Below are 23,881 nucleotides of genomic sequence, written 5' to 3' on the forward strand. Positions count from 1 at the left end.
ATACATATGTGGTATTTTCATTGAGGTGAGGTTTATGAATAAAAATACACGCGTACGAGCAATCTACCCTGCTGCTCACATTTTCAGTTCTAATACATATATTTATTTTTTTACATACTTTTTTCACGTGATTATTTTCAGTATTAATATATTTTGCTTTCAGACTAGACAGCATGGTCCCTAGTATGGTGATCTATCTTCGGTTGTTGGCAATCTATAGTTTGTTTCTATATTGTATTGTCATGTATAGTTAAAATGTTTTAGATTTAATTACTAGTTTTAAATTTGTATATGTGATATTCTAGTTGTTTTACTGTCCTTCGTTGGCAGGTTTTTATACTTTATCTATAATTATTATTTATATATAATTGATATAGTCACGATATGGCTGAAATACTTCCGATGTGACTTAAAATCTTAACTCACTCCCTCACTCACTTAGACTAGACAGGAGACCAGTCTAAGTCAATTGGCACAACTACGTTATATTCAAACGGGAAAACTGTGGCCTGTTTAGCTCGCCAACAAAGGCTTCACAGTGTCAAATAGTTCAGCACTTATATTTAAGGTTATACTTTCATTACAGGAAAAATGGTTGTATGTTTTTAAACATTGATATTAATTAACTAAAGAATTTCAATTTTGTTTCAGATATGAACAGGGTCTGCCCCTTTGACCGTAAACGTAATCACTTGTTGAGGGCCTTCAACTTGTACAGTTGTAGCACGCTTTTCAAGTTTGAAATGCACCACCACCAAGATCTAAGACTTTGTCTTGGATCTTAAAGAACTTTTCCTATTGACAGTCTCTACGTTGAGGAAGATGAGCAATCTCTTACACAACGCCGTATAAAATTATCTTTACAATATATAACGAAACTATACTCTAATGAATCTTACCCTGCATATAACTGTGTCTTCAATCCCCCTCTATGAGGATTTATACACCAGGAAATCTTCTCTTGTTCCACCTCTTGGGCTCAGAATTAAGCCTTTAATTTCTGCTGCCGGCATTCAGCTAGAAAATGTTTCTCTTTCCCGTCTTCTTTCTCCTCCTCTTTGGCAATTGGTGAGGCCAGGTGACCTAACATTCACTACAATTAAAAAATCTGCAACTAATGACTTACGATATAAACAAGAATATAATCAATTAAAAAGTAAATATAATACATATAAATCCTTATTTACAGATGGCTCCAAAGATGGTGGCACGGTTGCTTGTGCCACTGTCAATGGGTCCAGAACAATATCGTCTAGATTACCAGGTGATAGTTCTATTTTCACAGCAGAAGCAATGCCATATTAACAGAGCTTAACTATATTAAAACACATCCTAAATATAAACGATATATCATATTTTCTGACTCGCTCTCTTAGCTTCAGGCTATACAAAATCTCTCTTGCAAGCATCCGCTTTTAATCGATATGATTGAATTATATATTGATCTTGCTATTGGCCAATACGACATCGTCTTTTGTTGGTTACCCAACCATGTTGGTATTTCTGGGAACACAATGACTGATTTTGCTGCTAAGGCAGCTCTCAACAAAGCTGTGACGCCACTTCTTATACTCTGATTACAAAGCTAGCATTAGAACTTACATCCGTGATCTGATCCAGAAGAAGTGGGACACCCCAAGCAGGTATCAATCAATTACATGCAATAAAACCCTATATTGGTTACACCTACTTGGGTTGTCAGTCCAGATTTGAGGAGGTCATCATGCGACGATGTCGTATTGGCCATACTAGATGTACTCATGAATACCTGTTAAAAGGTGAGGATCATCCGTTTTGCATCCCTTGTGATGAAGGAATCACGATCAAGCATGTCCTGCTTGACTGTATTGATTTTTCCATCACATGGGATAAGTATTTCAATGTAAAGACTGTTACGGATCTTTTTACTACTGTTAATTTTCATTTAATTATTGAATTTTTAAAAGAAATAGAATTATTAGATAAATTATGATGAATAGTTTGTAAATGGATAAATATTTTATTATTGGTAGTTTAGATTAATAACTGAGATTTTCGTGGTTGTACCCTCAAAGGGGTTTGAAGTATTGTAAAATTATTGTCCTCCTGAGAGAGTACGTAAGTTCCAAAACTTTCCAAGCTATATTTAAATTTACCAGATTTGTAAAACGTAGTATTTTTGTTCTTTTAAAGTTGGCTAAATATTCCTACAATCGCCAGCGGCTGAAGGGACGGTGTAACTCCAACTAGGGTCCATGCAGGTAGCAAAGGCACTGTAAGTCCCCATGGTCCCTAGTATGGTGATCTACCTTCAGTTGTTGGCGATCTATAGCCTGTTTTTTTTAAAAATATTGTATCGTCCTCTATAGTTCAAGTATTTAAGATTTAATTACTAGTTTTAAATACAAATCTGTGATAGTCTAGTTGGTTTTACTGTCCTTTGGCGACAGATATTATAAATTGATTACCTTGATTATTTATTGATTATATGGCTGTAATATTGCCGATGCGATGTAAAATTCTAACTCACTCATTGAAATGCACACGGAGACGCATACACACGCACTCCCACAGACGTGTGTGTCGCCACTGCCAACGCGTTGACCATGTCTAGAAAAGGCAGAGCATTTCATGTGGTTTTTTTTGTAATTAGAAAACAATCAGAAGACAATGGAATAAGATTGAACGTACACCCATCGCTCATTTCTCTTGAAGAATATTAAAAACCTTTTGCATCGCCTTTGTAAAGTTTGATGAACTTCGTCTATGTATTTAAGTGGTTCATCTATTGCTGTTCTTTCTTCATCCTCTTTCTATTGACGGTCAAACATGGATCAATATTTTTAGAGATATTTCACAGGCATGATGTTGGTAACATCAAAGACCAATGTAAGGCAGGATTAGGAACCGTTAATCAAAATAACCATCATGTGATCGGTTGGGAATTTATTATCAACATCCATGTAGTTGTACAAACAACGCCTATCTACAGGAGACGATGCGTGTGTATGTAGGAACGGAACATTGTTGGTTAATAATCATTTTGAAACATTTTTTGGGGAGACTGTATATAAAAAAGGAAATGTTAGTGTATGAGGAGAGGCCTCAGATGTTAAAGTTTTCAAATTCTGTGCACTGAATGTGGTGGTATAACTGTATTCAATAACACAAGAAGGTGAAACTCAGAAATCACTTCCAGAATTGTCAGCAATGCTATTTCTAGTAGTGTAAGGAATTATAATGAACAGTAATTGAAAACTTGCTGGAATCACATTATGGATCTTGCAAAACACCAAGGCTCCGGGTATAGTTGAGAACACCTGCACCACTTTGGAATGTTCACAACATTCGTTACATTTGCCAGGGCAATGCCGCTAGATTTGCTCTGAACTGTAGAATATCTAACACTGTAAATGTCGAGTTTATTGACTATCATCTGAAGGATGATAAGGGGTCAACTCCAAATTGCCAGCGATATTAGTTTCTTGTGATAGCTATATGATACAGCTGAAATTCAATGAATACTTTTATGACCGTGTTAGAACCAGTCATGGGACTATGATTGTAAATTATGCTTGGACTCGACGGGTCATGCCTCGTATGAGCGTTACCAATAGTCATTGATAGTGGACTCTTCACAAGAAGAAGGTCTGTGATCGTTTCAGTCCTTGGCATTTGAAGGATGATGTGCCCATGGACGTGAACATTCAGGATTCGTGCACGGTGAGCATAAGCACTGTCGTCCTGATAGGCATAAGTTGGACTCAAAGGAAAGGGTACAGACACTTATGTTCAGTTACCCTTCCTTGTATCAGATGGAGACGGATTCACTCAGCTATAGCAACACCCCGTATCACCATAACATATCTACCGCCAAATCTTCCTTAATATCTCAGAAAATCATTGGTTAAACGTTCATTTCGACGTTGCAAGACACGACCAATACTATCAAGGGAATGCTAATTGAATCAGTACTAATGTCACAACGTGACACATGACCAGCCACGACTACGACAGTATGGACACAACTGAAGTCTGTCGACAACATGTCCATCTGTAAGGAGGTGTACAGCCATGGTCGTCAAGCATGGAGATGAGATCCAGACGATTTCTAATAGTCTGACCCGCAATTGATTCGCCACTTGAACTCGATCCATAGAGTCGGATTTCGGATCAATGGTTCTTGTATTCATGCCATTCACCTCGGATGCCCTATACGGGGTCGATTTCAGACATTTGGGTTTGTTTTCACTTCTTTCATAGACTGATTCTCGCACACATTGAACGTAAGTTCGATTCAAGGACTGATGCCGGCATGCCAATGGAAGGCAGAAGCTCTGTACGTCGTAGACACCACATTGCTAGATTAAACACAAACAATACATGAAATCAAGTAAATCACAACTCTGTGATTAGAAACATAAAACAGACAAGCAGACATAATTGTCCACGAAGGTTAATGGACCTTTCTTGAAAGTGAGAAAATGTCACCCTTCGCAAGTGTGTGGCGCTATAGTTTGCGTCACGTGTGTGAATGTGTTGTGTCTAGCAGACATAAACGTCTTGCCCACGATGTCTGTAACATTAGGTATTAACATCAAATTTACATTAACACCAATATTTTCGTAGAGTAGATAATGGTATTTTCTGTAGTCAATTTCATGTTGGATTCCTATATGATTATTTAATTTCACCACGTGGCATCCACGAAACTCTGGATCGTATTCATCTGGATATATAGATCTATATTAGCTGAAACATACTCACATTTCCAATTAACAAGACACTGGCTGACAAAGGTGGCATTACATGGAGTAGACATCTCATTTGCATGACATGAAAGAGGATGGCGTTGTTTCATAGACTCCCTGAACTTTGACAGCGTGTGGAGGAGATAGGAAGTGGGAGAACTGGTTCAAACCAGCTTGGAACAGTATGCCGGACTGATCATGATAATGTGATACATAAATGGTATTGGTACATTGGCTATTACTTCAGATCTTCATCATCGTTTAATTTAGAAGTTGATTTGCATGCTGGTACACGCCGCGTATATATATCTGTCCTGTAAATCACTCTTCCGGAACGCAAAATATCGTAAGTGATGAGGTACGATGTATAATAAATATAGATGAAAGGAGAAATTTTCAATGGATTTTGACAACTGCCAACCGACAAAGCTAAAGATTTTAGAGACGACGTTCTCGATAGAAGCTAAACTAAATGTGCGTAAAAGGCTGGCATAGAGGGTACATGCAGTTTACTGAAAGTGGAATGAATAGGACTGTGAATACTTCAAGTATCTTTGATATGGATACAACTTGTTGACAAAATATCCGACGCTTAAGAATGGAAAATGAGGAAAATGTATAGCGAAAAGGAAAAACTTGAAACTGGTTCCCATTTAATGCTGTAATGCTGGATTGGCATTAAGCACCTCGCAGAATGTCAAAGCATTTGTACAAACCAATATCAACTACCGAATGGGGGTGTATATTGTGTCGTTTTAAATATCACTGATAACGAGATTGACCAGGATCACCTTGGAAAGCCGGAACACTATTAACACGATCTTAATGAGAACATTTGCCATTTTTGCAAGGACGACGGTGTCACATTTGGTGTACACTGTAACATTAGAAAGGTTGAGGTTATTGAGAACCTGAGCGATGGCAAGACGCCAAGGTTTGGTGCAGTCACACCAGACAACATCAAGTTTTTCTAAAACTAATCTTTTACCATATTAACTTTTTTGCTCGGTTCTGAATATTAGAACCTTATTGGAAAATGATTACTTTTCACATTTCATGAGAATGGGAACGGTAAATAGGTACACTTTCCCTAAATGATGTTTTGATTAGATATTTAATTAGAACATTGGTTTGTGCGATGTATTTGCCAAAGTTCCAGAATTACAAACTGGATTTAGAGGTGGTTGGAGAGGCACTGATAGCAAGTTTGTATCACAACGACACTAATACTCCTCCTTTACAGTTAATATCCTCAACTTTCTCAACACACAGCAGAATTCACCGATATTCTTGATATGCACAGATACACCACTCTAGACTGACACTATCGTTCATTGGTACTCTGTGTAGATTGCTGGAAAGCTTTTCAGTATCACGAGTAATCAGATACGGCTATGCCATTATATGATTGATGGACAGACAAAGTGGTATTATTGTTGGTGAACATCCAGTCATTTTATTAACAGTTGAATGAGACATTACACAATAAGAGGAAGACTGTTATGGACATTAAATTTAATATTGAAGACATAACGGTTAATAACGAATCGAAAAAAAGTAATGAAGTCACTTTTCAAATTAAATTATTCCTTTGCCGATTCAAGAAAGTGATTCATCTGTCATGATTACATTGTTGCATTGTGAATTCTGTGGAATATTTGACAAGATATCGTACAAATAGCTGACTTTGAACACATGAGGTTCCCCAATCACAAACATTGAATATTCATTTAGACATAATGACGTCGGAGCCGAAACAACAATGAATACTTTATATTTTGTGTACAGAAACTGTGATAACCGCTTTGATGTGCATAGTCTGGGAGATAACACCTCATGTCCATTTGTGGGCAGACATATGCTCGGCAATTATGGAATAAAACAACGACTGGCCAGCAAGGAATCTGTTTTCTGTGTCCAAAAGAGGTATGATGCTTCAGCTGGCTGGCGGCATGAAACCAGCATTGGTCCAGAGACACACTGGCGCTTCATGTCGCTTTGTAAGTGCATGTAATCAAGAGCGTATTTCATGTATTCCTGTCCTCCGTTGCATCTTTATTTCATCATATAAACAACTTGTTTTCATTTGTCTTGGGATGAAACTACTCTGTTGAATGTCTTAGAAAATCCGAATAACTGCCGAATCTGAAACCCCTCAAATTTTAAACAAACAAGCAAATTTGATACATTAGTAAACAGCCATTATCTGATTGAGATCTACTTTCGTTGCCAAGGAATGGTTGTTGGTGACAAAATACAACGTGAAAGGACCCATGATCGTTCGTTTGAATCCTGGGTTTGTCTCAATACCTGTACACATGGGTGAATCATAAGATAAACGTCTACGACCAGCGTCATAAAGTGTGAAAAAAGTGACAAAGCACTTTCCAGAATCATCAGAAATATCAACTTGATTCAGCAGGGTCCATTGCACGAGTTTGTCTGTATCATCTGAATTACTATCAAACAGTGATGATACTATTTGTTCTCGTAAAGAGTATTTTGCCTCGGCGTTGTTAGCCGTAGCATGCATTGGCAAGTCAAGTGTTCATAATTGAAAAATAACAGGAAGATATTGAAGACATCAAGTTTGAATTAATTTGTTTCTGGTCGGCGTGCAGTATACCGCATCTGAGCATAGTATCCGTGTTCAACACAGTGATAACGTACACGCTATGAAAGTACAAAAACTTTCACTTCTGTAGGAGTGTATTTTCCCCTGATATTTAACTGAATATGTTGCATTATTAATCTAGATGTAATTTTATTCTTGTCCACTATTTCCTGGTAATTTGCCCAAATTACTTGATAAAATATTCACTGAAGAGGCGTACCGACAGTCTTTAAAGCGGCTGCATTGTTGTGATTGTAGGAAACGAGTTAATTGCAATCGAGAAGTCTGCATTGAATGTTTTAACCAGTTTTCTGATGCATAATTTGTGATCTTCACATCCATATTGTTTCCTCATATTTCGTTGTAGCGTTAAGACTGGAGGTCTTGCAAAAAGAATCGCCTCTTTTCAAACCCACTAGTTATAGAAGAAGTCTTGTGGATATATTCAGATGCTTAGTTTAATGACATATATATGTTTAACTAACGATAAATCGGACTTATGTTCCTTTATTTCTTTAACATTGCGGTGAACAAACGTGTAGTTATCCCTGAATGTTCAGCATAATTTCCTGTGGATGCTTTTATCGGTTCAAGTTTCAAGTTTACCAAACGATATATTACTAAACCGATTATTTTTGTCAGTCCGTACTACCATCAGATTTACCAGGTTTTGTGTTAAATACACCCGATATTCTGTGTTGGTGGGAACGGTTTAAGACAGTGTGGTTCGTTGTCACATGTTGAAGTATTGCAGCAATATGACGCCGATAGACATGAAGGGGATACATTTGTTTTGTTTAAACTACATTGTAAAGTGTTGTTTTATGACAACTCATTATGTTGTCCCTCATTGCACAAATCACCTCGGACTACACAGTGGTAGTAGCCAAGGGGTTAGCCTCGGGCTTCCTACAGACTGTTGTTTCTGTTATTGTAACGAACGCCTGTTAGACTACAATCGAAGAAATGGATTACACGATCTAGCTGATAAAACACTTCAACACAAAAAGGCCTAACTGATTTTTGTTTATCAACATGTAGTTAAATTTGCTGTAAGTTAGGTTTTAATTTCGCCTAACACCCAAATCAAGATGAAGATATCGTGTATTATTTTTTAAAGTATCCCGCACATGAATATTACAATCATCCAAAAACATACACATGCTTACCACATGACATATATACATATTTGCCAAGCTTTGGAGAGTTATGGGACACTGGAGCCAATAGCTAGTATACGGATTGATACAAGTTACAATTATTGTGGTTTTCATGAGGAGACGAATAATTATATTCTCACCAATCATATCATGAACAGTTTCAATTTACATAACAGGGAGGATGCAAATATGCACGTACGTGATTTCATTTGTACAGACATAAACATTGCTTGACATATTTGGTTAATGTGAAAGTAAGTGGTATAAATCTCAGTTTCAAGATCGTGGTATGCTTCTCTACTGAGTATCAGACTGCTGACATGTTGAAAGGAAGTGATATTCATTGACCAAGGCTTCACGAGGAGAAGGCAGAAAAGATTCAGAATAGATACACGTTACCCCATAAGGCCTTGAATGGCTATTGGCCAGTAATTAGTACGATTAATTATTACTACATTCTAATCAGTGAAATTACAACGGAGTGATTGCTGTATAAACACAGACCCTGAAGCAAGTTACCGCTTGTAAAAACAACATGGCGAAGCCAAAACTTCTCCAGGTCACGTGGACTCACAGGCAAGAGTAACGATGGATTTATAAAAAGGCAAATAACGAATTGTCAGTCACTAAACCAACGGACTAACTGATATTGCCCTAAATTTGGAGTCGTAATCTGATTTTAGCTAAAAATGGACATGAATAGTTCACGACTTGTTCTGTTGGATAATGACTTCCTGGACAGTGAAAGTGGTGGTGAGTTGTTAAAATATTTACATGAGTTTTTAGGCCACTGGTGTAATGAACAATGTGTATCTGGTACTATTGGAATAATATTCTTCCTATATGTTTGAGACGGACATATCATCATTTTGGCGTTATAATAATTACATCTACTTTTGAACTAGTTACACCGTTTCCTCAAATGAAGAGGGTGAATAATGCTTCTGAGCCATATTGGTGTTGTACGCATTGTGGGAGATGTTTAAGTTAATGATGTACACTACGGGTTTTACACAAAACATGTGTACTTGTACTAACTTATTCAAACGGCATTTAAGTATTTCGTGGGCCTACCTACAAATGAAAAATACGTTGCGGTAGGAAACTCCAATAGACAATATACAAAAATAATCCCTGTCATATATATATATTACGTATTTTATGAAGGTTCACAATGTATTAACAATAAAGTTTAACATGACGTGCATGTGTATCAGCGATGTTTTATGTGCTGTCAAAGAGATACTTCGATGAATGGTGAACGGAGTATCGTCACAGCATTGATAAATTTAGTTTTAGTTTTGGGCCTAAATTACAGCGTCCACATTTTTCGATTATCCAAGCAGCTTTTGATATTCCGGTTTACGGTCAATGTGGCCGTGTTTTCCATCTAAAATTAGTCATGTATTGTATTTGTGCTCAGGTGAATCATCGTCTGGTTATGAATCCAGTGATTCTTCGAATATATCACGTGTTTCAAGCCCCGCCCCTCATCCCCTGCCACGCCCATCAGCTCAGAGCCAAGTGATGATCTTTAAAAGCACCGCCGGTCTTCAGGACAGCGTCGCTTTTATTCTTAGTATGCCCGAGCTGTGTGACGTCACTTTTCTTGTTGGCAAAGATCGAGTTCCGGTTCATGGGGTCAAGGCCATTCTAGCAACTCGAAGCAGGTAAGATGCAACACAAATCTCGTAAGGATGGGAAAGCCCAAATAACTCAGTGCGCCTTGTGGCAGCAAGAGTTGTATGATCTCCAGGGAGCTGAGATTGATAATGTGCCGTTGAGATTGACATCCAATGATCGAGGGAAAAAATACCAGCGCCTTGAGCATGCAATAGTGCGTGGATATGTGCGCTATATAAATATCCAATAATAAAATTATAAATAAAATATAAATCTTTAATTTATGTTATCTATAATTGATTTAAGGTCACAAGAAACACATTTACTGGCAACATGTAAAACAATTATTTTTCTTATCCTAGTACCCTTTTAGTATGTCTTGAATCATTCGCTTGTCTCTCCCGCTTCCCCCATCATAAATCAGTTTTGGCATTGATATAGCGATATTATACTTTAAAAATACTCCAGGTCTTTATATCAGCTAGTCCTGCATCACCAAAAACTCTCTGACCTGGTGACGACAACCAAGAAGAGATTCAAGAAACAGAGACCCTCTCCCTACCCAAACAAGCTCGTCATCCACGTCCCTGACTACGAGGTGGAGACTTTCAGAAGGTTTATCACCTTTGTCCACTCTGGAAAGGTCAAGGTCGACATCAACCATGTTGTCGGTAGGTTCTTAATTGGGGAAGGAAATCAATTGCATGTAAACCGAAAGCTAGCCCAGAATATCTTCACGAAAACGCGGAAGTTCCTCATTGAAGGAATAAAAAACGAAAGAAAAAAAGACACACCTAGAATTAAAGGCTGAAAGGAAACCCGGGGAAGTAGTAGGTTGAACTCAACTCTTCTTTGTATTTCAGGTCTTCTCTGCGCATCAGACGAGTTTCGACTTCCGGATCTTCGCACTGCTTGCAAGGACTTCATAGACAGATGTCAAGGTCATGGACAGCGAAAAAAGCTTGAAACGACAGCCAGACAGTATCTACATAAAATACCTGCTCAAAAGCTACTGGTTGAGGTAGATAATTACATATTACTTGTGACTATTTATATGGCATTGTTTAGTGCTCATATGCTCAACAACCCGTGGTCACTCGGGTTAGAATCGGCCTTCAGCAACCCCTGCTTGTTGTAAGAGGCGACTGACGGGCGCGGCTCGCTGACGTGGTTGACACATGTTAATATATTGCAGTTGCGTAGATTGATGCTCATGACGTTGTCTGGTGCAGACTCGAGTATTTAAACCCGTCGCCAAATAGCTTAGCTGGAATATTTGCTGAGTGTGGTGTTAACAAAAAACCACAAGCAAAGAAACATACGTTCAGCAGCTATCAATCTGTGTAAGTGTTCATGTTATTGTTCTCCTATTTTACAGTTACCATGAAGACCAAGCAGTGGCCACATTTTAAAGGTCACGCAACTACACAACACATCCTGAGACAGTAACAATGATCCCAGCGAACAAGATTAAAGGCCACCTACTACTGAGGGTTGCTGTGGACAAAGCAAACCAGGGGCTGGGACTATTGCCTTAACGCACAGGTCTTAAGGATGAAAAAACAAAACAGGTTACCACTGACGTATCCTCCGAACCCTAAAGGAACATGTCTGGAGAGGTAAAACGGCCATAGGACGTCACAACCACCAAACACAACCTGCCTCGTACCAAGCCAGATGACAGGGGGGATGTCGGGAGGACCTCACTGCAGTTGTCCTCATCGCCGCCCAGTGGCCTCACCGCTTCCATATATGGATTACATGCGGCTGATGGAAACTCAGGATATACTCTGCGTCATCTTATTGTATCTTTAGAGGTGTCAGTGGTGTATACTCTCATATATATATTCTGCGTCATGTTATAGTATATTTAGGGTGTCAGTGGTGTATATTCCACACATGAGACAAGCTCTTGGTGTTATATCAGTCATATGGTAGACACCTGAAGGATGAAAGAACAAACCAGGTTACTACCGACACATCCTCCTATATCCCTAAACGAACACGTCTGGCGAAACGACAAGATGATGTCACAACCACCCAACACAACCTGCCAGATGACATGGGAATGTCGGGAGGACTTCACACAGCACAATATATGGATTACGTGCGACTGCTGGAAACACGGGATATACTCCACATTATGTTATTATTGTATCTCCAGAGGTGTCAGTGATGTGTTTCACACAGGAGACAGGATCGTGGGGTTATGTTGGTCATATGTTCAAAGCTCGGCAGACCAAAAGGTCAACTGTGTCAGCTTCTTATCGAATTTATGGATTAAAGCAATATCAAAATAAACATGTACTTGCATTCTGTTGTGTAATTTGTTGTCACGTTGTTGTTATATTACGTGGTGGTTCTATAACCAAGGCACATCATTCCGAAACATTGGTTTGAAAATATGAAATGTGTTTTTGCCCTCCCTGGCGTTCAAGACTGAGTCAGTATGGTGTATCTGAGTGGTGAACATGACTCATGTTTTCTACCTAAATACCAATTTATGACCATTTCGGGTAGTATTTGCAAGAACCACACAGCTCGGAAGGTAGAGGTCTCAACGATCCCTGACAGCACACGCACGTGTGCACAAGCACACAAAAGCAGACACACACAGACATTCAGACACTTACACGCTGTACCAACACACACATCAAAACAGTGGCCTTTGTGTTGAGATGTGCCCATCCAATTTGGCAAGGTTTCAGCTTCAAAGAGTCAGGTTGATGCATTTAATTAAGAAATACAGTTCGCTCTACCACCATGTTTAGTGTAATAAAGCACACTATATTATTTTTCACTGATACATCACTCTGGACTGGCACTGATACTCTGTTTAGATTCCGAGTAGGCATTTTCTGTACCATAAGACATCACGCACGTTGGTGCCATTATATGACTGATGGACAGACAAAGTGGTAATGTTATTCACCCAATGACAATACACAATACGAAATTTGTTTTTATTTAAAATGTTATGGAAATTAAATTGGATATTGAAGCCATAACAGTTAAAAATGAATCGAAAAAGGTAATATAGACTCTTTTCAAACTAAAATCATTCCTTTAGAAGACCACGAGAATACTTCATCTATCATGATTACCAAAGATGTAATATAATTAGAGCTGTCAGTCATTGCTGCTTTGTGAATATTTGACAAGATTATCGGAAATACAGCTGAGTCTGTACACACGAGGCCCATCAATCACAATCACTGAATTTCACTTCAGACAAAACGACGTCTGAGCAGAAACAGCAATATATGCGTTATATTAAGTACATAAACCGTAAAAATCGTTTTGATGTACATAGTGTACCAAGTAGTAGTGTATGGTAGTGTGTGGTCATGTGCATAGACCTCAGGTCACTAATCAGTTGAAGATTTCGGTCATGCTCCACAACGAAACACATGTGACACATGGGGTCTAGATTTGGTCTAAATTGCCTCTGTTCACCCAGTAGAAAGTGGGTACCCGGTGGGACAAGTCATGTGACTAATAACCTTCAGCTTGGATTATCCGGGATAATAATGTGTTAGCGCTTTGAGCATGCACACGTGCGTGGAAAAGGCGCGTAATAAATGGCCATTTTTATTAAATAGCCTCTCTGACCAGAGAGTAGTGAGTCGGCGTTTCCATTATCTGCCACGTCACAGCAAGAGACGCTGAAAGATATCATTTTCGGCAATTATGGAATAAAACAACGACTGGCCTGCAAGGAATCTGTTTACTGTGTCCAAGAGGTATGATGTTTCAGTTGTCTGGCGGCATGAAACCAGCATTGGTCAAGACACGCAGCCAGACACACTAGCATTTCACGTCGCTTTGTAAGTCCATGTAATCCAGAGCTCGGAACCTCAACTACTCGCATCGACAGTAAAATGTTGATGTGCTACTGAATACATCCGGACATTGAAACTGTCTGTAACCCAATGTTGATATAAGTACATATGTTCAAAGGCCCATTTCTGGTGTCCCCCGCCGTGATGTTGCTGGAACATTGCTAAAAGCGGCGTAAAACCAAATTCAGTCAGTCAGTCAGTTCAAAGCCGTTCCTTAAACCAACCACTGAATGTGCTAAAAAAGGAACATATTTGCTCCCTATTCGAAGCAGAATTTCTTTCACTTGCGAAACAAACGTAATTCAGAATTACCATGTTATTTAACATTTCATCAAAATTGGTAAATGCGATATCATGCCACTAGACTTGCTGGTCCATCGCTTGATTATCTGGTTTGTTTCAAGACAGCCCTCGCATGTCGGGAGTACTGCTGCACGGCGCTGAACATCATTAGAAAACATTTCTGGCTAACTGGCAGGTACTGCCAGAAGGTCAAGATATGCTTACACGTTTTGAGGACAGCTGGTGTGGTCAATAGCTTTTATTGAGATCTGAACTTGGTGCGGGGTCCATGGCACGAGTTCGCCTGTATCATCTGAATTACTATCAAACAGTGATGATACTATTTGTTCTCGTAAAGAGCATTTTGCATCGGAGTTGTTAGCATTGGCAAGTCAACTGTTCATAAGGTGTCCTCCCACTTCTCCTACTTTTTACCCGTTAGGTACGAAAAATTAATTAGGTGATGAACAGTGAGACGCCACGGTTCAGTGGTTACAGATATAAGTCGTACTGGGCCTGTCTGCTAATTAGGTGATGTGGGAGAAGGTTAGGCAGGAAAATTAGGTCATGTGGGTATACTCCGTTCGGAATCGCAAAAATCACAGGAAGATATGGAAGTCATTATGCTTGTCACTGATGATTCAAATTTGGAAATGTCCTCCATACGGCTATTATAAAACCACTGAACACTCCATTCAGGTCTTGACAATCGTACACCTGATCAAACAACCAAGAACAAGCGATCTTAGAAAATTCTTTGGGTGAGTGGGTGAGTTAAATTTATAGTAACTTTGGCAATATTTCGGCCTTATCGTGACTAAAAAGGGTCATATTTAAACAGGACAGTAGAATTATCAGAGTACCACAGGTATAAGTTGATAGCATTTAAAAGAATAGAATAATAAACAACAACACATTGTAAAAATGGGCTATAGATTTCCAGCAACTGAAGGTAGATCACCATCCATGGGGACTTACAGTACCTTTGCTACCTGCATGGACCCTAGCTGGATTTACACCATTCTTTCAGCCAGTGGCGATTGTATTCTAATTTAGCCGTCACTTAAAAGAACAAATATACTTCGATTAAAAAACCTGGTAGATGCAAACAGACCTTGAGAGACATGGACGTACATACCCAATTTTCTTTGAAAGGGCATGCTCATATTTGTTTCAGAGGCTGGGACTGCTAGAATATTCCTCGAACTCGTGCTGTTATGTTTCAGTATGAAATAATGTTTGCTTTTCAATTTAAATGGATAGGTTTCTGGTCGGCTTGCAGCAAATTACTTCATAAAATATTGATTGAAGAGGCGTTACCGACAGTCTTCAAAGTGGCCGCATTATTGTGATTGTAGGAAACGAGTTAATTGCAATCGAAGGTCTGCTATGTTTTAACTAGTTGTCTGATCCATAATTTGTGATCTAATTCTTCACATCCATGTTACATCATATTTCCTTGAAACGTTAAGACTGGCGATCTTGCAAAAAGTGTCGCCTCATTTCAAACCAACTAATTATAGAAGATACATTCAGATGCTTAGGTCAATGGCACATATATGTTCAGTTGGTAATAAATGGAACTTTTTTGCTTTTAGTGGGTTAACATTATTTTGAAGTGAACATACAACATATGTCGTCACGTGTACCACGACATTCCTGGATGCACAGCATACTTTCCTGTGTATGCTTGATCGGTTCCTGTATATCACACGACACATCAGTAGGCCCATTAAGTTTGTTTGTCCGTCCTACCATCAGATTTACCAGGTTTTGTGTTTAGTTATACACCCGATATTCCGTGATGGTGGGAACGGTTTAAGACAGTGTGGTTCGTTGTCATATGTTGAAATATTGCAGCAATATGACGCCGATAGACATCAAGGGGATACATTTGTTATTTTTAAACGTGTAACAAACAACAGTGTTAAGTGTTGTATTGTGACAACTCTTTATGTTATCTCTGATTTCACAGATCACCATTGATTTCACAAGGTGTTTTCCTCGGGCTTCCGACAGCACTGTTGCTACTGTTATTGTAACGGAAGCCTGTTAGACTACAATCGAAGAAATGGATTACAAGATTTAGCTAATAAAACACTTCAACACACGAAAAACCTGATTTCTGTTTATCATCATCGTCATCATCATCATCATTGGATATTTATATAGCGCACATATCCATGCACTAGTGCATGCTCAAGCCGCTGGTATTTATTCCCTCGATCATTTGGATGTCAATCTCAACGGCACATCTTGTTATAAATCTCAGCTCCCGGGGGACCATAAAACACTTGCTGCCACAAGGCGCATCGAGTTATTGGGGCTTTCCCATCCTTACGAGGTACCCATTCACAGCAGGGTGGACAGGGACACATTGTCACAGTACTTTGTCCAAGTTTACTGCACTTTGCTGTACCCACAACTAGGTGTTTGCACGTATTTATGTGGCCACCATCTGGTCATATACCAACGGATTCGTGGGTTCTTTTAAGTGCACAGGATTGTGACAACACTGAAAGAGTCTGCACACAAAGACTCCAAGGTTTTTAGACCCGGTTACGGGTGGGCTCGATCCCGGCACCTAATGCTCGCTGGATCACTAGCCTGGCGCCTTAGCTGGATCACTAGCCTGGCGCCTTAGCCAGCTCGCCCACCACGCCTCATCAACATGTAGATACATTTGCTTTAGGTTAGTTTTTAATTTCTCCTGACACCCAAATCAATTGTCTCATTGTATTCCTGTCATATATTGATTAAAATGCATTTTTTAATTAGCCATGTATCACATATTGCAATTTATTTTAAGTAATCTATTAAGATTTCCAGGAAAGGGGATAATCTGTTGAGATATATTCTTTTGTCCCTCACCACCAGAAAGCACAATCAATGAAGATATGGTATATTAAAGGATCCCGCACATAAATATTACAATCATCCCTATATACATACACATAAAACTATACATTAAGTAGTCAAGAATGCCTACTGTGTGACATGTATATACAGTGGTATGCCAAACAATAAACACAGCAAAAATAACTCGGTTTCCGCAATGCGGAAACCTGGTGGAAAGTGGACTGAAACTTAAGTTTCCACCTAGAATCCAGTGAGTTTCCGTTCTTATACATTGAGTTTCCGCAATAACGGAAACTTACAATTACCCACTTTCTAAGGGTTTCCGCAAGGTTTCCGTTACCCACAATCCAACATGTTTCCGCAAGGTATCCGTTACCCACACTCCGACAAGTTTCCGTTGAGTTTCAGTTAACTTTGAATCCATCAGGTTTCCGCAAGGTTTCAGTTATTAATAAGACTCCAACAGGTTTCCGCAGAGTTTCAGTCACCAACAATCCGACATAGTTTCCGCATAGTTTCAGTTACAAACAATCCGACACAGTTTCCGCATAGTTGCAGTTACAAACAATCCGACATAGTTTCCGCATAGTTTCAGTTACCCGTTTCAATTTCAGTTTCACAGGTTTTCATATGCGCTTCAAAGAGTCAAATTTAACCATTCTTCTTTATTCATATCATAAACTCTTGTTAAAAACAATATAAGCAATTTGTTATTATCATGACATTTACTTAAAGAAAAACAGAATATATAATAAGATTCATTGTTTTATTTTCTCAACATGAATATGAATTAGCATTTCAGGCAAATAAAGATCATACATATAACTAGTAATATAGCACTCAAAAACAGCAAAACATTTTGGCATAACTCAATCCAATTTAAGAAATCATATATCATTAATAACAAAGTAGTAATTTTTCATCAGTTAAACTTTCATTCACTTATTATCTTGAAATAGCATGTTAGATATGAAATTTATTTCAAAAATCATGCTAATGGTGAAAAATGACAATAACATACAAATTAACACAGTAATTAAACATAGCTGCATCGGACATTTATTTGCACGCCTTGGTATTCTGCCACACACAACTATCGCCAAACATCCACTATGATATACATCATACAATAACACAACATACAGCTTACAATACAAAAATAAAATAAAATAAAAATTACATTATGAAATTGAAAATAAATTCAATTATATTGCAAGAGTTGGTCAGTTAGCCCAATAAGGGGCATCCCTGGGCGGAGATCCCTCCGGTTGGTCGGATGCCTCATCCTCGTCCTCACGTTGGCCATGACGAGAGCAGTAGAGGTGTAGATTCTTTCCAAGTTCAGTGTCGTCAGGTATGCTCTAAGCTTGCTGGACTCCCAGACAAAGGAGACGGAATGCAACTTATTGACGTCATCTTCGTCACTCACGACTGGTGATGTCATATCTATGGTGAGTGTTGTCGCTACCTTTTCTTTCGTCTATCTGGCCAATCGATAGATGCAAGTCTGTTTAGGCGATGTGCAAGTTTCTGAAAATGGCAGGTAATAACGAATTACTAGGTTATTTTGATAAATTACACAAACATCAATCAACAAGAAACTGAAAATGCCAAGGGTGATTTAAAATGAGTAATCCAAAGGGAAGTTTGAATAACAGAGAACTTAATTGAACAATCACACTTTGCACTAGTTTTCTCAAAACTGAAATTATGCAATTCATCACACGTCATTGACCGAATGAAATATCTTATTTTCTAAAGAAGACACACAATCTATACAAAATTTGCTCTGGGGTTACATGATTCCCAGACCAGAGGTAATAATATGTTATGTATATATCTGAACATTTATTGCATTTTCTATATAGCAATAATGGTACTAGTAATAGATTTTCATCAAATTGCTATATTCAATCTCTTACAGTTCGTATTGAGCCCATTTCTGGTGTCCCCCGCCGTGATGTTGCTGGAATATTGCTAAAAGCGGCGTAGAACCAAACTCTACGTCAGTCAGTCGTATTGTTGAAGGCACAAGTATATTCACCCAGTAGTGACTGTATGTTTACACCATTAAGTCTTTGAGGTGTATTTTGAAGTGAATAATACAAGACATGAATGTTTACGGATGTCAACGTCTTTATTATGTGAAAACACAGTGTTTCGGGGTGAATGCTTACACCTGACAAAGGGGTAATCATTCACTCTGAAAAATGTTTTCACATAATAAAGGAGTTGACATCCATAAACCTTGTCTCTACACTATTAATTTGAAATTATTTACTATTTATAATAAAAGTCACTACAGATAGGTCAAAATTACCTTCACATGTTCCTGCTGACCATCCTTGGTCATTCATTATACAGTCTCCAGACACATCATCAGCTTTGCTGAAAAAAATAAACAATAACACGTTACTTTTCTTTGCATTTCCCCATTCATTCGAGTTTTAAAAAAAACCCTTAAACCTGCAGCGACATTTATACCAACAAGCAAACTACAGATTTATCACTTTAGGTTATGCAATCAGTAAGTGAACGGCCTGACATAAACAACCTGATGAATGAAGTTTAGTTATCTCATGTGACATAACCTTGGAGTAACTACGGTATTGTAAAATCAAGGGGTCAGTTTGACTGCAATTTCACACAGGTGTGAAGTTAAGATTTATTTGGTCCAATTTGAAATCATGATTAAGTTACCGGTTATTCAAATCCATTTGCAAATGTAACTTTAGTATGGTTCATGGTTCATTTTGTGAAAATGTATCTAGGGAAGCATAATAATAAAATATTCAAAGTGAAATTATGTCTATGTTTCGTAGTACCATAAACACATACCGTCAGTAAGAGAGGGTGATCTTTTCCTCCAGGAGTAGTCGTGACACATGTTTCCTCACAACAGCCTAAATGAATAAAACAAATCCAGTAATTTATAATCTATTTGCTTTATTTTTCAAAATTGTAGTATATTTTTAGATAGACTTATTTTACTTCACCAACCTTAGTTCGAGCAAAACAGTTTATACAGTCATGGGACTTAAATATACGTCCGTCGGCAAAATTCTCATAGACTTGCATGCTATTTTAGTGTAGCTGTGTAATTTTCATTAATTCAGTTTTCCATATTTGGTTGTCAAATTTTGCAGGTTGTTAGGAAATCATCTTGGCCACAGATACATAATTTTCCACATTGTAGTTACATGAGCAACATATATATACACAACATTGCGTATTCTTTCCCCATAGACCGCCATGTTAAAAATTGCCATAACCATGACACGCACTGAATTGAAAATAAAACGGAAATTATGTCTTTGTAGCTGAGATGATTCATGACCCATGTGCAAAATATGATCAATATCAAACGGATATTAAATAAATGCAAGACATATTTCTAGCTGCACCAAATTAACATGTAAGTCGAATAATGCATAGTGACGAATACCTATGGCCAGTGGCTGTAATTCGATAGATTAGCTTGTTTACCAATCCAGATTTCTGTACGTAAAGTAAATAATTCATTAAACGTTATTTGACAACAAAATAAATTGGTCTTACCTGACAGGGTCGTGGTACTGCGAGTTTTTCGCAGCCATTTCCATCTTTCTTTTCCAGGTAGCGAATTCTCTCTTCCAGTGCATTGAGGGAAACTGAGGCGGCTATGAAAATGGCGTCTCGCAAAGACTCACGGGAAAAACACTTTGTTGTTGTTTTTTAATCTAAATCTAGCATTACAGTTTGACGATATCTTTCCGCGTTATACAACAAAATAAACATACACTATACACCTAAAATGTCAGCTGTGTGTTTTTATAATAATTTAGGTAGTCTCGCGTGGACGTGATCCGGTCGCCATTGTTTTATTCGTTTACATTGCCGACATCAGAGGGGACCGTGAAAGGTGGAAATGAGCAGATTGAATGTGAGTACCCAAAGTGACAACAGTGGGCTGTTATGGGCTTAAGGGTCTTTTCATCGGATTATGGGCACTAATTGCTCCTCCTCAGTGTCAAGCATCAACATGTAGGCCTAGAGATAATTAACAGTGAATAAATCTGAAAACATATTCACGTTACTTTAATAGTCCTGGGTGCCGTTCCACTAACCGATTTTAGGCCGATTGTAGCCGGTCCCGATCTTACGATCCGAACCAAGCTTAGATCGAGACTCTTTCGTGCGATAGATAGAGGAATGCGAGGCACGAGTTATCTCCCTTTGCATAGTCTAGCAAATGATGGAAGTAGTTTACGAGTGAGTGAGTGAGTTATTATTTAACGTCACATCGGCAATATTTCAGCCATATTATGACGAGAAATGTTTTATATAAACAATAAATTACAGTTGTTAAATAATCAGTCATCGAAGGACTGTAAAATAACTAGAGTATCACAGATTTATTCTAAAACTAGCATGAACATGTAAAATTGTTTTATTTATGAAGACAATACAATATAAAAACGGGCTATAGATCGCCAACAACTGAAGGTAGATCACCATACTAGGAACCATGGGGACTTACAGTACATTTGCTTCCTGCATGGACCCTAGCTGGATTTACACCATCCCTTCAGCCATTGGCGACAGAAGAGAAACCTAGCCATAAATTAAAAACACACTTATTCTACGATTAAAAACCTGGTACACTTAAATTGACTAAATGTTTTGGGACTTACGTACCCTCTCAGGAGGACAATAATTTTACGCTACTTCAACCCCCTTCGAGGGTACAGCCACTAAAGTAGTTTACGAACCAACTGAATGAGTGAGTGAGTTTAGATTTACGCCGCACTCAGCAATAGTCCAGCTATATGGCGGCGGTCTGTAAAAAATCTAACTAAGATGCATAGCGTTCACTAACATGAGCGTTCATGTTAGTGAACGCTATGTATCTTAGCTATAAATAATCGAGTCTGGACCAGACAATCCAGTGATCAACAGCATGAGCATCGATCTGCGCAGTTGGGAACCGATTACATGTGTAAACCAAGTCAGCGAGCCTGACCACCCGATCCCGTTACTGGCCTCTTACGACAAGCATGGGTTATTGAAGTTCAATATTCTAACCCGGGCCTTCATTGGTATTTTTCCAACCATGTGTAAACGTGGAGAAAAAAAGCTGGAGCAAAATATTAGGGTAGTGAGCACCTTGGTTTCAAGTGCAAGTGCGTGTGAACGCTGGGTATCAGGCATAATATAATAATAATAAATGCATATTTATATTGCGCCTATTCCACATCCTGGGGCATGCACAAAGCGCCATGTACAGATAATTTACACGAGAGTATTTACAGCCGAGATTATAAGTAATAAACTGAGAACAGGTTTTAAGTCTGGACTTTAAAAATGTCAATTGTGTCAGAGCTTTTAATATGTGCCTGAATAACACGCGGCCTGCCTTTAGAATCCCCCACCAAATATGCGCAGTGAAATGAAACATATTCGTATCTTTTTGCTTCAGAACATTGTTCACTTCACGGCTACACCGACTCGCTCGGTTGTGTTCCCATGACGACAGTGGTCAGACTGGCCTGACATTTGTAAGGCTTCAGTGCGGTGTTTGTTTACATCACAGAAATATACAAATTCATTTCATGGGGGGATTTTAGGGGACGCTCACGGTGAAATGCTCGCTCTTATTTTTCACATAGAATAGGAAAGCCACCATTTTGGTTTCTGTACGATTGATTTTAGCTATCCTAAGTTGGTCATGAGCAACTTAGACTTTGGATCTTAACTTTACGATTGACTTGGGTAAGATTGGTTAGTGAACGGTATGCCGATCGTAACGTCACGCTAAGATTGGGATTTTAGGGGTTTACGATTGGCGTAGGGCTAAGATCGGTTAGTGGAACGGCACCCTGATCGAGCTTCATGAGTCCTACTCGTGAGAACTTGTGTTAGTGACAAATAGGTGATTTTTCAAAACCCTGTCAGGAGTAGGCAATATACGAAAATATTTTTGCTGGACGTAAAACTTCATCATGTAAGTAATTTACCCATTGAGATCCAAACATGCAAGTGTATTAGACTTGCTTATATCATGTTCATTCTTTTCAGTTCTACACCTAGATATACTATTCCCATGTATTATAAGTTAAATTATCTAATTTTGCAGTATATATTGCTAGCTTATATGTAATGTCAGCTCAATATATCCGAGTGAGTGAGTTTAGTATTACGCCGCACTCAGCAATATTCCAGCTATATGGCGGTATTTATCCAATTATACCAGTTCATCTATTTTATCATTTTATAACCATTAAAACAATTATTACATATACTTTACACTCATAGCTTTGTGTAATCAATTATTAAACCTCTTAGCCTTACAATGCATTGACACAAGTCACGTATAACATTTCTAAAAGAATCATTGTTTCAATTTACAGATACGTTTTGTGGATCTAGGGACTTGTTGGAGATTGACAAGAGGCTTGGCTTGGTAATCATTTATAGTTACACCATACCATGCTCCTAATTTCATTAAAGGAAATCTTAAAACAATATTTTTTATTCATCAGCATTTAGTCAAAAACAAGTAAACACTAAATAGATACATAGAATAAATTTCTTTATCTTTGTGAAAAATATAATCACTCAAAATGTAACAGTGCGTGGATTCCAGTGTAATTATAAATTGATATGTTTTCAGTTCCAAGAAGAAGACCAGTTTTCTGTCCGCACTGCCAGTCGCTTGTTTCAAAGGAAACAAGGAATCCGTCTGGAATGGACGGCAGTTTCTCATCAGGTTAGTCGTCAAAGATACTTCAC

At 38.3% G+C, this 23,881-nt stretch overlaps 1 long non-coding RNA gene across 1 annotated transcript; it reads left to right on the top strand.

Annotated features, from left to right (window-relative positions):
• The first annotated feature begins 1,289 nt into the window (after window positions 1-1,289).
• LOC124261932 lies at window positions 1,290-22,545 on the top strand. The gene is made up of 3 exons (XR_006894470.1): window positions 1,290-1,480; window positions 13,747-13,752; window positions 22,535-22,545. It is a non-coding gene; the product is annotated as an uncharacterized LOC124261932 (long non-coding RNA).
• Window positions 22,546-23,881: the final 1,336 nt, after the last annotated feature.

This window comes from Haliotis rubra, unplaced genomic scaffold (genome assembly GCF_003918875.1).
Source record: "Haliotis rubra isolate DU_JTF1 unplaced genomic scaffold, ASM391887v1 Scf817, whole genome shotgun sequence".
Classification (NCBI taxonomy): domain Eukaryota; kingdom Metazoa; phylum Mollusca; class Gastropoda; order Lepetellida; family Haliotidae; genus Haliotis; species Haliotis rubra.